Here is a 14936-nt window from a genome sequence, read left to right as displayed (position 1 = left end):
CATCCATCCATCCATCTTCATCCGCTTATCCGGTATTGGGTCTCGGGGCAGCAGCTCCAGCAGGGGACCCCAAACTTCCCTTTCCTGAGCCACATCAACCAGCTCCGACTGGGGGGTCCCGAGGCGTTCCCAGGCCAGGTTGGATATGTGATCTCTCCACCTAGTCCTGGGTCTTCCCAGACGCCTCCTCCCAGCTGGACGTGGCTGGAACACCATCCTAGGGAGGCGCCTAGGAGGCATCCTTACCAGATGCCCGAACATTTCAAATACCATAATACAATTCTTTAACCCTCTGAGGACAAAAGACGCACCGGCGAGTCCTCAAAAAACGATATTACAAAATTGCATTTCTGACATTGATTTACTACTTCAATCATGTACAACCTAAGACTTTCGCAAACTCAAAAGAGATTTGAGGCCAAATTATCTCTTTACACATGGCTCTAGAAAAAATGTGGGTGTCGCTAAGCGGTAAGCTGAGTTTGTTCTGAACATTTTGAAAAGAAACATATGCTAAATGAACTCAGACTTGTGTCCACGCTGTTTTTTTGGACTGTCCACTTTTTAGAAAAGTGCTTCATGATTTGAATTGGAAGCCTGAGTAAATCACGTGCCTTCAATCATGTACCTGGGAATTTCAGTTTTAAGCCAAATGACAATATACAATTTACACTATAAAAAGTTAGATCAATTTTAAAGTGTGGAATTACTAGAGAAATAAAGGGAAACTAAGCTGCTGTGTGGCACGCTCAATCACACAAGCATGGGGATCAGTTGTATGCAAATACCCTAACCAGATACATGTGTGATGTATGCCTTTAGACCTCAGAGGGTTAAAAATGCAGCGTGTCACAAGCATTCTGGAGGTCGCTTCTTTTAACATCTGTGGAGTTGCAGGAAATGGCAGAGGAAACAACCGTCAGTCGCTGAACCATTACTTCCCTCAGCATATTGAGAACCACTCATGGTCCCTGATGAGCTCTTGATGATGAGGCATTGGCAATGGAGGGCGAATCTGCTCCTCGTTGCCTCACAGCTGTTGCCAAGTGGGCTATAAGGTGGTTTGGCTGCCACTGACAGACTGAGCGAGAGAGGTGTGACGGAACAGCACAGTGAAAAAATAGGAGAAGGGATAATGGAGGAGAGACACAGTGTCATTCATGTTTTTAATTTTCTACCCACTGCTATTCAAACAGCCCTATAACATGACTCTATTACTGAGGAACATAACTGGCAATCATGACACAGCCTCTGCATGCAGTTCATAGTGTGTGTTCCCTGGCCTAGGCTATGAACAGTGTTGTGTAAGATACTTTCATAACGTATTCCGTTACAGAATACATGCCCAAAACAGTAATATGGAAAGAATTCTTTTTTCATGTGTAATGTTATTCTGAATACTTGGATCACTTCCACATTGAATTGCATTTTTATGAGAATGCAGCCATCAAATACTGCTGACTAAACAGGCTTGTTCTGGTGTGTTTTTCTGTTCCAACTGGCTGGATGTGTACATGTACATACATGTGAACAAGAAGATAGATTTTAATATTTGTAGTCCTGAACTGCACAGCGTACTACAAAAATCTAACCGCAGTCTTGCTACCACGAGCTAATTTTAGTTAACGTTAGATGGAGCTAGTAAATCAGCACATAGGAGAAAGTAAAGTTGCACGTCAACTAAGCAGACCTGATACAACTACAAAATGGAAAGGTGACCAGTAAAAGTACAGCAGACGACCACCCTTGGTTAAATAACAAAAAATAACTTCCTTTGACCCTTGTGTTGTCTTCCCAGAGACTGAACTGGTTGTCCTTCCGGGTCAAAATTGCAAATTACCTTTTTTTTTTCTCCTATGTTTTTGACGCTTTTTGAAACATTTGTCACTTTTTAATAAAACCAAATGTTTGTTGTTAAACCCCCCAAAATGATGGTTATTTTGGACTCATAGTTAAGATCCAGATGCTGAGGGCTCACAGTTTGTTTCAAATGCTATAAAAAAAAAAAAAAAAACCCCACAGTTCAATGAAAGTAATCGTTAATTTTACGGGCTTCCACACAACATACATCCACGCTTTTTTTGTGTTATTTTTGGGGGAATTTCATCAAAGAAACCCAAAAATTCTAATGTAAAAATTTGGTCAAAGTTGACCCAAGGACAACCAGGGTGAGATGCTTTAGGTTGGAGGTGGAGTCATTGGTACGCTGGAAGCAGGTTGGTTGCTGGTAAGCAGAGGTTGTGCTGCCACATTTATATTTGGTTCTCCCTGTTCTTTTTTAATGGGAAATGCTGTTTGAATTTTCAAGATAGAAATTCAAACAGAACCGGCTCTGTTGTGCCGGTTCCGGCTCCATCTATACCTCTGTTGGGCTCACTATTTCATTTTCATATTGGGGCTTCTGGGAAATGCATGGCGTTCCCTTAACCCTTGTGTTGTCTTCTCGTCAAAATTGACAATCAACCCTTTTTTAATCGATGTTTTTAACTTTTTCTCACGTTTTTTGTCCCTTTTTTCAACACTTTCAACATTTTTTCAATGTTTGTCTCTTTTTTTGACGTTTACCACCAACTGACACTAACTTTAGTTTTACAGTAATTTTTGGAATTCATGGTCAATAAACCTCATTTAGAGGAAATTACACCTTATGTTTGAGTTAGAAAAGCAGAAATTAGGAATTATTTTGACTAAAATGAAAGGAATGGATGTTGATGGATAAACACAGACTGGAATATGTCAACTTTTACTCAATACTAATTCAAAATCACTTCAATTTGTTTTTCAAATGCTATAAAATTGAATTGATGCCCCAAAATTAATGAAAGTAGAGATTTGTACTTGGCAAAGAGCGTTGTGCGGAGTCAATCATGTTATTTTGGGTAATTAAAAAGGACACTGATATAGGAAAACTGGTCAATTTGACCCGAGGACAACATGAGGATTAATTTACTATTATTAACATTAATTTATTATTATTAACAGAAGTATCGTCATGTGATCCATTGATTTCAACAATGTAATTGTCTTCTAATCTCAAACTATTTCAATTGTAACTGTAATGGAATACAGTTACTCATAATTTGTATTACTACATAATGCCGGTACATGTATTCCGTTACTCCCCAACACTGTGTATGAGCTAGTAAAGCAGTCTAAGCATCAGATGACAAATCAGCAATTCATGTTTTATGGCATTATGTCATTCAACTAGCCAGTTAACCCTTGTGTTGTCTTCCAGTCAACCACGAAAAAAAGTAATTGTTTTTCCGTCATTTTTGTCACTTTTTCACTGTTGTGGATACTTTTGATATTTTCTAATAAGGCCCAATTTTTTTGTGATGAAAAAACTTTAAATGGGTCAAATTTGACCCGAGGACAACATGAGGGTTAAAGCAGCTGTCCACTCATCCGTCCTGGTTGGAATGGCATTCGTTTTGCAGGTATTTGGTTAAAAACCAAAGAACTGAAACCTTTTTTGGGGATTTTGACCTGACGATGGCGCTAGATTAAAAGTTAAGGTCACAACAAATTGATTGCAATCCATCCTAAAGAGGAAAATTGTTAATGACATTAATTGTTTATAGTAGGTGGCTGATAGAAGCTGGGAGAATATGTTTTCAGGGCCTTCAAATAAGAGTAACATAATAAGTCATAATAAAGTAGCCACCTTCCAATCATACATAAGTATTCATCAAATCCACACCATACAAAGTAAAATGCAGAGTTCCATCAATGGTGAAATGCCATGAAAACAAGAAGACGGGCCAGAGATACAACAATTTCCAGTTCATCCATTTCCATCAGGAGCTGCCATATTGACATGAATATCCCAAAAATTGAAGTGAAATATTCCTGCTTGCTTCAATGAAAAGCTTACAGATAACAAACTGAGTAAACTAAAGTCATTCCATTCATTGTTTGCATATACTCCTCTAACACAGGCCTGCATGTGCATGAAAAACTACTCAGGGTCTATGAAGTTGCAGTGGGGTGAGAGTCAGTGTTACTTGACTTGCTTTGCTCTTTGTCGACCAGTCAGTAGGTGCATATGTATATGCTATATTTAGGATTATCAGTGCATAGTGCACTCAATTTCATGTTCTCCCAACGCAGGATTAGTTACAAGAGACAGCAATGGTGTGACATCGTAACTCTACCATCATGTGCAAGAGACTTCAGATCACAGGTTAGGGACCATGGCATAAAAGAGACTCAGATACAGTATTAGTGGCCACTAGGTGTAAAGAGACTCAGTACGTATTAGGGACCATAAGGTCTATATAAGACCTTCAGATACAGTATTATGGACCACTAAGTCTATATAAGAGACTCAGATACTATTAGGGACCTAGGTCAGATAAGAGAGCTCAGATAAAAGTTTAGGACACCAGGTTAGATAAAAGAGACTTCAGAACGTATAGGGACCACTAAGGCCATATAAAGAGACTTCAGATACAGTATTAGGGACCACTAAGGTCTATATAAAAGAACTTCAGATACAGTATTAGGGACCACTAAGGTCTATATAAAAGAGACTTCAGATACAGTATTAGAGGACCACTAAGGTCTACATAAAAGATTCCAAAAAGCACTATGTCATGGGACCTTTAAAGATTATTTTGGGGAGCTTTTCTCTTTATTTGATAGTGAGAGTCGATAGACAGGATAGGTGGGGGGGAGATGGGGGATGACACGTGGCAAAGGGCCGCAGGTTGGAGTCAAACCAGGGCGGCTGCAAAGGCCTACATGGGGCGCACGGTCTTACTAGCGGAGCTGGCGATCGCCCCCCAACTTCCTGCACTTCAACTGAAGGGAATGTCCCAAGTTTGAAGGAAATTGGCCCCGAAAGTCTCTAGACTCTCTAGATTAAGATAAAATAAACATTAATAATCCCATGCATGAAGATTGAAGTCTCACAGCAGATAAAGTACAAGAAGAGATGCATATCGTAGATAACTAATCTGTGTAGGTGTTTGCAACCAACAGAGTGTGTTGGTTTTTCATAATGAGCTGATTTAAAAAAAACAATTTATTTTTATCATGTTAGCAACTGACCCATGCACCCGGCCCCATAACTGCCTAATGAACTGTTACTGAACGTACAAATTGCTCACATTTGCACTGTATCGTATCAGCCAAAGGAGACTTTACCTACATGTGTGAACAGTCCTACACAGCTGGTAGACTGCTAACCATACAGTATCACGTCTTAAAAGCAGTACGCTGGGTGGGTGCAATAAGACCTGACAGTGGATAAGTGAATTTTAGAAAGCGTAAAGTTCAATTCAAACACAGATCGATCAGCCAAGCTTTAAAGTCATAGGATTAGATTTAATCCTTAAAGTAATCATGGAGTCCAAATATGTGAACAGCTCTAATCGCAGCGGTATTAGCTAAACACAGAGATAGAAATTGGATACGGGAAGATTATTAAATATAAAAAAAGAGAGATGTTGAATGAAAGAAATGGTGTAGATTGTCTCTTTCAGCTTTTTTTATGTCAACCGCAAACAGCCCTTCACAGTGGGAAGGAAAGGTCTTTAAAGTGCCCGCTGTTGTGGGCCAAGTTTTGTGCGTGCGTGAGAGTGTGTAATCGGTATCTTTTAATGATAGAGCGTTCACATTTACAGGCCAGAGGGATGCTGGATGTTCCAGTGAGGGATTCTTGTAAAGTGGATGTGGAAAGAGTGACGAGAGCATGTCTTGGACCTGCATCTGCTCACGCTAACAAACGAGTCTCTCCCGCACACACACTTCATCACGGATGCAAGTTGAAAGTGTCGTTCTGCTCCAATACTTTCAGCGAGACTTTGTTGTGAAATTAGTCAAGACTTTGTTAGTGGTTTAATTATTCTGGTAGAACTAGGACGCCGTGCATTTTTAATCCACATTTTATTTTTCTAAAATGATGTTGGCTATATTACAGAGTTATATAATCTTTTGAATTAATAGCCATGCTTGTTCGAGACTGAAACATCTAAAATATGAAATGGATTACCATGACATTCATGGAGCATGAATTCTATTGACCTTGGTGAACCCCCGATATTTCATCTAGTAGTGCAATCATCAGGTCAAAAAACATATTCAATACTGCAAAAACCTATGTATGCTCAAAGCTGCATTATATGCCACCTTTTTCCCCATTGATCTTTGGCCATTTCTTGTATCATTAATACATTTTACCAAGGACCCTTTCTTAATTTTAATGAAGAAGCTCAGTGAGCTTGACATGGGCAATATTAAACTTTTAGTTTAATACAAATAATATGATTTTAACGACTGGCATTTGAGTATATACGCATTTTATGGTGATCAACATTCTCCTTTTAATTTTTCTTACCCATAGTGAGGATTATATATCTATCTATTATAACAAACCCTTTGATTAATGAATTACTTCAACAATCAGCAAATCGGCAGCAATCAGCAAATTCTATTAATATCTCTGAGGCTTCCTGATTGCATTCAGATGACTGGAGTTGTTGGGTCTTTGTAAATCATAGAGTGTGGTCTGTAAAGTGTCTTGAGATAACTCTTGTTATGATTCGATACTATAAATAAAATTGAATTGACTAGATTACATTTGCAGTGGAGATGACCTGACTTGATCCACACTGAAGAAAGAACAAGACATTAGATGGGTCTTTAACATATTCATTGTGGTTACTGTACATGTACAGTATCTGGGAAATGGGACTAAATCTTGTGATGCAGATGAATGAATGAATTTTAATCTGACCCACTTCTATTTGACTTGATTAAGCTCAAGAGGATTGTAAAATGGAGTACAAAAGTGAGCTGTGAGAAGACATTTAGGGCTTTATTTTGACGTTTTAAGCGTGTGACGTGAAGCACAGATCCACTTTTCCTTGTTTTTAACGGCGGAAAAACGGGTCCGTGCGCCGGGCGCTTGGTTGTAAAGGGTTGTTTTTTCTTTATTTTGTTTTCATTTAACCTTAATTTGACCAGGAAGTCCCATTGAAATCTCTTTTCCGAGGGAGACCTGGCCGAGACGGCACACCAGTTACAATTTAAACAGAAATACAGCATAGACTAAGTCACACATAGAAGGAAAGGAGCAGGTCACGTGTGGCAGTTGCATTTTTGAATTACATGGCATTTTAACATGGCCTTAATTTCATTTAATGGGACTAGATCACTTAGATGGAGCAAGTTTTGCAAGTTATTCCAAGACCATGGAGTGTAAGAGAAGGCTTTTTTTCAGTTTGCAGTTTACCCAACATGGTCTTGCATATAAAAATATCCAAATGAAGTTGTCTACGTAGACTTAGTGACGGCCAGCCTCCCAGTTCATACAGCGTCCAATGATAAATACGGTAATAAGAGTTAATTAAGAAGTGCAGAGCGCTATGGTACACAGAATCTAACAGGTGGAGAGTATTAGAGGCAGCATGCATGTAGACCACATCACCATAGTCCAAAACACTTTAAAAAGTAGCCTGCACAAGTGTTTTTCTGGCTGACATGTTAAAACAAGTTTTATTTCTAAAATAAAACCCCAGCTGACAGATATACAACACACCATGTGTTTGCATACACATATGTATTATAAGATAAGAACAGATAAGAACATCTGCCTCTGCACCACCAAAGTGAACATAAAAATAACTATAAAATATATAAATATGTAAATGCATATGACACTGTTGTCCAAACCCACACAATCAATAGACAGAGACGCCATTTTGGAAGTTTGTGATCAATACTGCATGGTGATGTAACCAAGTGGTGTCCCATTTCATGGGGGTATGTTTTCACCCCTACCCCTTATTCCTTCGTTTCAAGGGCCAAGGGATAGGGGTAAGGGGTAGGGGGAAAGTAGAAGAAATGGGATTCAGCCTTAGTTTCAGCTTTTTTACAAGCTTTTCAACAAGAACTTTGAAAGAAAGTTTGTTGTCCAGCCAAAAACCTCAATACTTATATATGTATATGAGTGTCTTCATTAATCAGAGGCGTAACATGCAATCAACCAATCAGAGTCATCGCTCCAGGCGCGGTTGTACCTTGGCGCATTGCTATTATGATCAGATATGTGAAGTGACATAATACAAATACTTTGTTTCTGCACTTAAGTAGATTTTTCTGATATTTTTACTTTACTTTATCATTTATTTTTGTGTTGACTTTTTACTTTCACTCCTTCTATTTTAACACAAATATCGGTATTTTCTACCCCTTACATTTTACAAAATTGGCTCGTTACTTTAGTTTTGTACAGGAGGTCGTCATGTTGGAGAAAAAGAGACAAGTTGTCTGGAGGATAATCAGATTGTGTGTGTGTGTGTGTGTGTGTGTGTGTGTGTGTGTGTGTGTGTGTGTGTGTGTGTGTGTGTGTGTGTGTGTTTGGTCTTTGAGAACTGTAAGTCGTGTAACTGATGTTGTCAGCTCATTTAAGCCTGTTGTATTGGTCTATAGTTCTTGCACATTTAAAGTAAGTTAGCTAGTGATTTTATTATTTGTGTTCTTCGCCTGTTACCTAGGTTACATGATGCTTGATTGTAACAAAGCATCGACAGAGGAAGTTGTCTCCGTCCGTGTGTTAACAGACACACCTGGGGCCAAGTTGGAAACCAGAATCATCTTTAAATCAAGTCCTAATCTAGTCCTCACTAACAAGTTTACAATCATTTCCCTGGAGTTACCGTTATTATTGTTCGCATCATCAATACCATATTAAATCTAGTGAATGATTGATGGCGCTAAGATTAGCGCATAGTACGGAAGGCGACATGATGGAAAATGAAGAAAACGGAGCTCCCAGAGATTAAACAGACAAGCAGCAAGACATTCCCATCATCCTCGGCCTTATCTGAGCGAGATGTTTGAGATAGTAGCATCAAGAATGACTCCTGGCCAATGTGCTGCGGAACTTCTTAATTAATGTGTTTAATCATTCATATTTTATCCTTTACTTTCTTTCCAGAAGCCACATGTGAACACACACATCCATGTAGATTGCTTTAAGGGGACGATGAATCCTGCTGCTCATTGAGAATCTTATTAACCTGGAGTCCCAGTTTCTGTCACAATCATCATAATCATATATGTGATGTTTTAGGCCTATTGGCAGACATTTAAATTGTAGGCGACAGCATATAAAGAGCCTTTTTTCATGTCCAATGAAGTTTCTCAACGTGCTTTCTAGTAACATCTGTCTGGTCCAGGTAGCTTTCAGTCGTTCGCAAGGCTACTTTTACTTTTATGGCTTAAGTAAATTTCGAGACCTGTACTTAACCCTTGTGTTGTCCTTGGGTCAAATTGACCCGTTTCAAGGTGTTTTACATCAGAAATATGGATTTCTTTCAACCTAATTTACCAAAAATAACATGGATGATTCCATGTGTTCTTCATATGACATTAATGATTACTTTCATTGAATTTTGTGGGTGTTTTCTTTAATCTTATAGCATTTTAATTCTTTTTTTTTAATGGTTTCAAAACAGTATCCGGACTAAACTTTGAAATCTACCCATCTGTGATCCACTCAACATCCTCTGATCTTAACTATTAGTCAAAATAATTCATAATTTCTGCCTTTTTAAGTAAAACCGTGTGTGTAATTTGACATACATGAGGTTTGTTGACCATGAATTCCAAGAAGAAGTGTAAAACCTATTATTAAACCTGCTCAGGTTTTTTAAAAAAAAAGTGCAAAAAGCTGGAAAAAGTGAGAAATAAAACAGAAAAAGCAACAAAAACACTGGAAAAGGCCCCAAAAATGATTCATTTTCAATTTTGACCTGGACGGACAACTTCAGGGTTAACAGGAAGACAACACAAGGGTTAAATCAGTTAAATCAGTACTTCTACTTTTACCAGAGTATTTGTAACACAAGTATCTGTACTTCTACTTAAGTACGGGACGCAAGTACTTTTGCCATCTCTGATTATGATGGCATGATTTTTATTTTTAGACCAGGTTTTTGTTGGCACGATCACCACTGCCTCAAGATAGCAATACGCCATGATTGCACCTGAACACACCTCCCTGCACACCCTGGTCTCACAGATCTCCGTGAAATGCTCACAACCTGTTAACTTGGCGTCGCATGGTGGTGTCCCGGAATGTGTGAAAAGTCTGTGTGGCCACCATGGGAAACAGTGTGAATCCAATGAAGAGGTGACGTAGCATTAGGAGTGACCATGGTAGTGATTAGTATGAAAGGAGGTTGTGGTGGACGGGTCAAACACGGGACTTTCCTTTCACCTAGGAGATCGGGTATCGTGTCCCGCGTGTTTCCTAAAGTTCTTCTTTTCCTAAACCCATCACCCATTCTTCCCGCGTGCCACAGAACCGTAAGCCCACCCACGACCTTTCCCTTAAATTAAGTGTAATTTTCTCTAAATTCTTCCCTGGGCCCATCACGGATTTTTTGGCGATCAGTGTTCATTTTAAGTCTTCCTTAGGCCCATCGCAGGTTTTTTTTGCAATTCAATGAAACTGTCACCAATTTTGAGTTAAGGGGACGTGTTCATTTCTTGGAATTCTGTGAGATCAGGTTGCCCTGTAAGACGAGCACGCCCATGGGTGCACAGATGGACGCAGGTACAGTTGATTTTTAAACGACAACTGCGTCTGGCTTAAACTAGCAAAGACTCTTGATTTGGGCTTTGCGTGCAAGATAGGGACCTTAAAGTTGCCATGCAGATTAAGATAAAGGTGTGGATAGTAGATAAGACCTTCGTAGTGTTGTAGAAAGAGTTTGAGAGTGATGACGCTGCATAGCTATGAGCTTACACTACATTTTCAGGTAGATTTTGGGTGGCAGTAGCTCAGTCCTCAAGGAGTAGGGTTGGGAACCGGAGGGTCCCTGGTTCAAGTCTCAGTATGGACAAAAATACAGAGTACTGGCCTGGTAGTTGGACAGATGCCAGTTCACCTCCTGGCCATTGCCAAGTGCTCTTGAGCAAGGCACCATACCCCACCCCCAACTGCTCAGGGTTCTGGTCCAGCACTGGCAGCCCACTCACTCTGACATCTCTCCATTTGTGCATGAATAGTGTGTGTATTTCAGGCATGTGTGTAGTGATTACTAACGAAATGGAGTGTAAATTGTATTTTCCCCACTGGGGATCAATTAACAGTATAAGTTACTATTCTAGCAAACCATACTGCTATTTCCAGTAGCCAGCTTTTTTCCATCAATGAGCATGGTAGCACAAGCCAATGCTACATTTTATTTTCTCTAGAAAAAGAAAATAATCCCCAAAAGTGCAGATTCTGCGCTAATTTGGGAGAGAATCCATCAGCGATGCTGGTTTGACGGTGTGGAGCAGAGAGATAATGAGTTGTTAAGCTACTTTTCCTGTGTGTGCTACAACTACTGCCAATGAGAAGTAGCTTTGTGTTTTAAAGTAGCTTTTGTTGTGGTTGTGTATATTTCTGTTGCCTCTATTCCCTACTGTTTCTGTACTGTGGGTTTTTCTTTCCTGTTTTTGTACATTGATTGTTGTTATGGTGTATCTTTCTGTTTTGATTATGTATCATCCTGAGGACTGGTTATGTTCCTGATTGGATGTTTGGTGTATTATTCTGAGTAGTAGTGTGTTTCTGTTCCCTGTTTTAGTGTGGTAGTCTGAGTTTTCTGCATGGCTCCATTTTGATGCTATGAAGCCTAACCCGCCGTTAGCATCCCATTGACTCCCATTCATTTTGACGTCCCTTTGACAGCGAATAACTTTACATCTGAACAATTCAAGACTCTCTTTGTCCGTTGATTTTTTCTAAAGGAACACCACAATGTATAAAAGGCTCCATTACCTTGTGGCTAACCTTATGGCTCCGTAGCAGACATTTTTATAAAATTAGGCTAACAATTGTGTCATAACCATGCGACTTGCTGTCGCACAGTAGAGGAATTACCGTATAGTACAGGGTAAGCTCTCAGACAGTTTTGACTTACATCAGCTGTTTAGGTTTAATTACTAATGTTAACTAGCACGTTAGTTAGCAATAATTAGCCTGTGCTGTGTTATCTCGTAACATATAAAGTACCTACGCTCTCCGTCTCTGCTGATTGGGAATGATTGAGATTTGTTAGTTTGGGAAACTAAGGCAGTCACAAATGGAAGCTAATTTTTTTTTGAAAATGAGTCTTTGATCCAACCTACATCCATACAGTTTTGTGGTTTAGCATTTTGACTTATGAAAAGATATCCTTTGTTTTGTCAAAGAAACTCTTGGAGGCACCTCTTAGTTTGATGAAATTGACTGTGACTAAGCCTACAGCTCTGCAAAATCTCCACCCTGGGGAAATGTGCTTCATCTGAAGTGGTTATACGTATGTATATATGTATGTAAGAGGATAAACAGTTTTGGTGTGAAAGTGCCACTTATGGCAGTGAAACCAAAGATGCCACACACACACCGTTCACATCTGATTCTGCCAGGGAATCCTGTTTACCATGCCTTCTAAGTCATGCTATAATTGTGTGTGTGTGTGTGTGTGTGTGTGTGTGTGTGTGTGTGTGGTCTGTGTGTGTAAACCAAAAATAACTGTGCCTACCTTTGTGAATGCACACTGGAACTGATAACTGCTTCCATGCTATTTTACATGCTGTTTCCAAAGAGAACATGCTCTGAAAACTCTGTGTGTGGTGTGTGTGTGTGGTGTGTGTGTGTGTGTGTGTGTGTGTGTGTGTGTGTGTGTGTGTGTGTGTGTGTGTGTGTGTGGTGTGTGTGTGTGTGTGAAGGATTTACGACCACGGTATTAATAGCCTGTCCTTTGTCACCCTGATAGATATGACCGAGCTGTGGTGGAAGACGAAGAAAGGACAGACGGAACCTGTTGGAGACGACAGAAACATGAGCAGAATCGGATCTTCTCATCCCCCCCCCCCCCTACTGTTAAAGAGGATGATGAAGATTGAAAATACTTTTGTATTTGCAGATCAACGTGTGTGTGCACCAGAAGCCACGGAAGGAGACGCTGGTTGCTGCTTTTTGAGACTGTGTAAAGTAGACACAATCATGTCTGTCTTTATTAGTTACTGTCAGAACCTCCTGTGGCATAAGGAGAAAGATGAGCATCTTACATGGCGAAATGAGACTTTCATATTTATGCTTTCTCATATGTTTACCCTCTGTGCTACTCAAGTTCCTTTTGTGAAATACATGTAAACATGTATTTGAAACTGTTATTTCTGTTACAACAGGGTAGTGAGATTAAGGCACCATTAAAGAGGCATCAGTTGCTTCAAAAATGGGGAAATATCAATAAAATGAGTCTGATATTTTAAATCCATCACAGATAGAAAATGCATGAAGGAGCTTCAGCTGCAGCAAAAGACTTCATAGATTTCGTAGGACAGCTTGAATGTTTGTAATTTAACGGCAAGGCAGTGTTCAGACATAACATTTTGTGAGAAAAAAAAAGCCAAAATTCATTTTAATGATACCACTATGTGACTATAGGGAAAAAAAATGCAAGGTTGTTAAAGATAAAAGACACATTCCCAGCTGATTACTTTGCAATACGAACACCATATTTCTTCTAGTTTTCCTTATGTTAGATAAAAAGAAAAGATTGTCATTGGGCATTGTTTTGAATCTTATAATACTTCAAATGTATTTTATCTGTTTCTAAATTTTCTTTTTTAGATTTTCTGGATCACATTTCATCATCTGATACTTAAAGCAACTAGCATTGCCATTTTTTTCTTTTAAACACAGTGCTCTTTTTGGTCAGAACACCCAGTAAGTCTGGCATTATGTATTTTTCTTGTTGTCAACAAATCCCATGAAAAGACCGAAACAAAAAAGACCCTAACCTGAAGTTAATGGATCCCACTAACTGTGTTCTCCTTCAAGGGGAACTCGAACTGTGTCGGTTACGACACCATGGGAAAGCCATAGTGTCGTAACCGACACAGTGTCTCGTTCCCCTATCTCGGGGAACAAGGGTTACATACGTAACCCAAGACGTTCCCTTTTGAGGGGAACTTAAACTGCGTCGGTTACGACACTATGGCTTTCCCATGGTGTCGTAACCAACGCAGTTCGAGTTCCCCTATCTCGGGGAACAAGGGTTACATACGTAACCCGAGACGTTACCTGTGTAGCCAAAGCGTGACACATTGTCAGATGTGCTATAGACCTCAGTTATTGTCAAACGAGACTAAGGGGGCTTTCAGATCAGGGGCCTGGGCCCGAATCTGGGAACCCTTGAGCCAAAAGTCCAGTTTTTTAAATAGTGTGAACACTTTGTCCACTTGAAAACACTATAAGTCTTGAGTACTCACAATGTGTACTTGAGCACGGTCAGCATCAGGTATAAAAACCACACCAAAACACGGAAGCGGACTGCTATTTAAAGCAACTACAAGGAGTTTGTAACTGGATATGAAACTCTTAATGTATTACTTATGTCTCAACATAACCTACATAAGTAAATGAGTATCAACTCGCTCTTACTCCAAACGTGTAAAATACAGAGGTTTGGGCATTTAGACGGGGTTTAGCCAGTAGTATGTAAGGGGGAAATTTCATGTGGGGAGGTTGGTCGGGGGGGGTCAATGGGTGAAACTCAGTGACTTTCACAAGAGTAGCAGGGTTTGTGCCCCATGTTAAAATTTAGTATATAACAGTTGTGTCTACTGAAATAAGAATCCACAAATACTCTAGTGTCCATGGTCTGAAATCCATCTCTAGTATGTGGAGGGGTTGTGGGGGGGGGGGGGGGGGGGGGGTTAATTCCAAAGGCCGAGGGAACTTTATCAGGATGCATAGTATCCTGAATCCATGAAATAACTGGCCTTTAATAATAAAAATCTGCCTGCCTCTATGGGAATTTAACATAAGGGTATGTATACTTATGGCCTCTGTATTTTATAGAAGAACATTTATTTATTTACAAACATATTCATTCACAAAGAAAATTGGTGTCCTTAAAAGATTGGATTTTTCCTTTTTT

The 14936-nt window shown here is 39.5% G+C and overlaps 1 protein-coding gene across 2 annotated transcripts in view; it reads left to right on the top strand.

Moving 5' to 3' along the window:
• The window catches only part of uts2r (urotensin 2 receptor), a 67152-nt gene extending 52683 nt beyond the window's left edge, over positions 1–14469 (top strand). The window contains exons 4-5 of one of the 2 annotated variants that reach the window (XR_004327202.1): positions 12765–13819; positions 14071–14469. The gene's annotated coding sequence lies outside the window, so the exon portion shown is untranslated. Of the gene's footprint in view, positions 1–5630; positions 5770–12764; positions 13820–14070 lie in introns of those variants that run through there. The other variant, XM_032502124.1, reaches the window with a different exon arrangement.
• The last annotated feature ends 467 nt before the right edge of the window (positions 14470–14936 follow it).

The sequence above is a fragment of the Etheostoma spectabile genome, chromosome 21 (assembly GCF_008692095.1).
Source record: "Etheostoma spectabile isolate EspeVRDwgs_2016 chromosome 21, UIUC_Espe_1.0, whole genome shotgun sequence".
Lineage (NCBI taxonomy): Eukaryota > Metazoa > Chordata > Actinopteri > Perciformes > Percidae > Etheostoma > Etheostoma spectabile.
The sequence above is the reverse complement of the archived record's forward strand: the minus strand, read 5'-3'. Positions and strand labels throughout refer to the sequence as shown.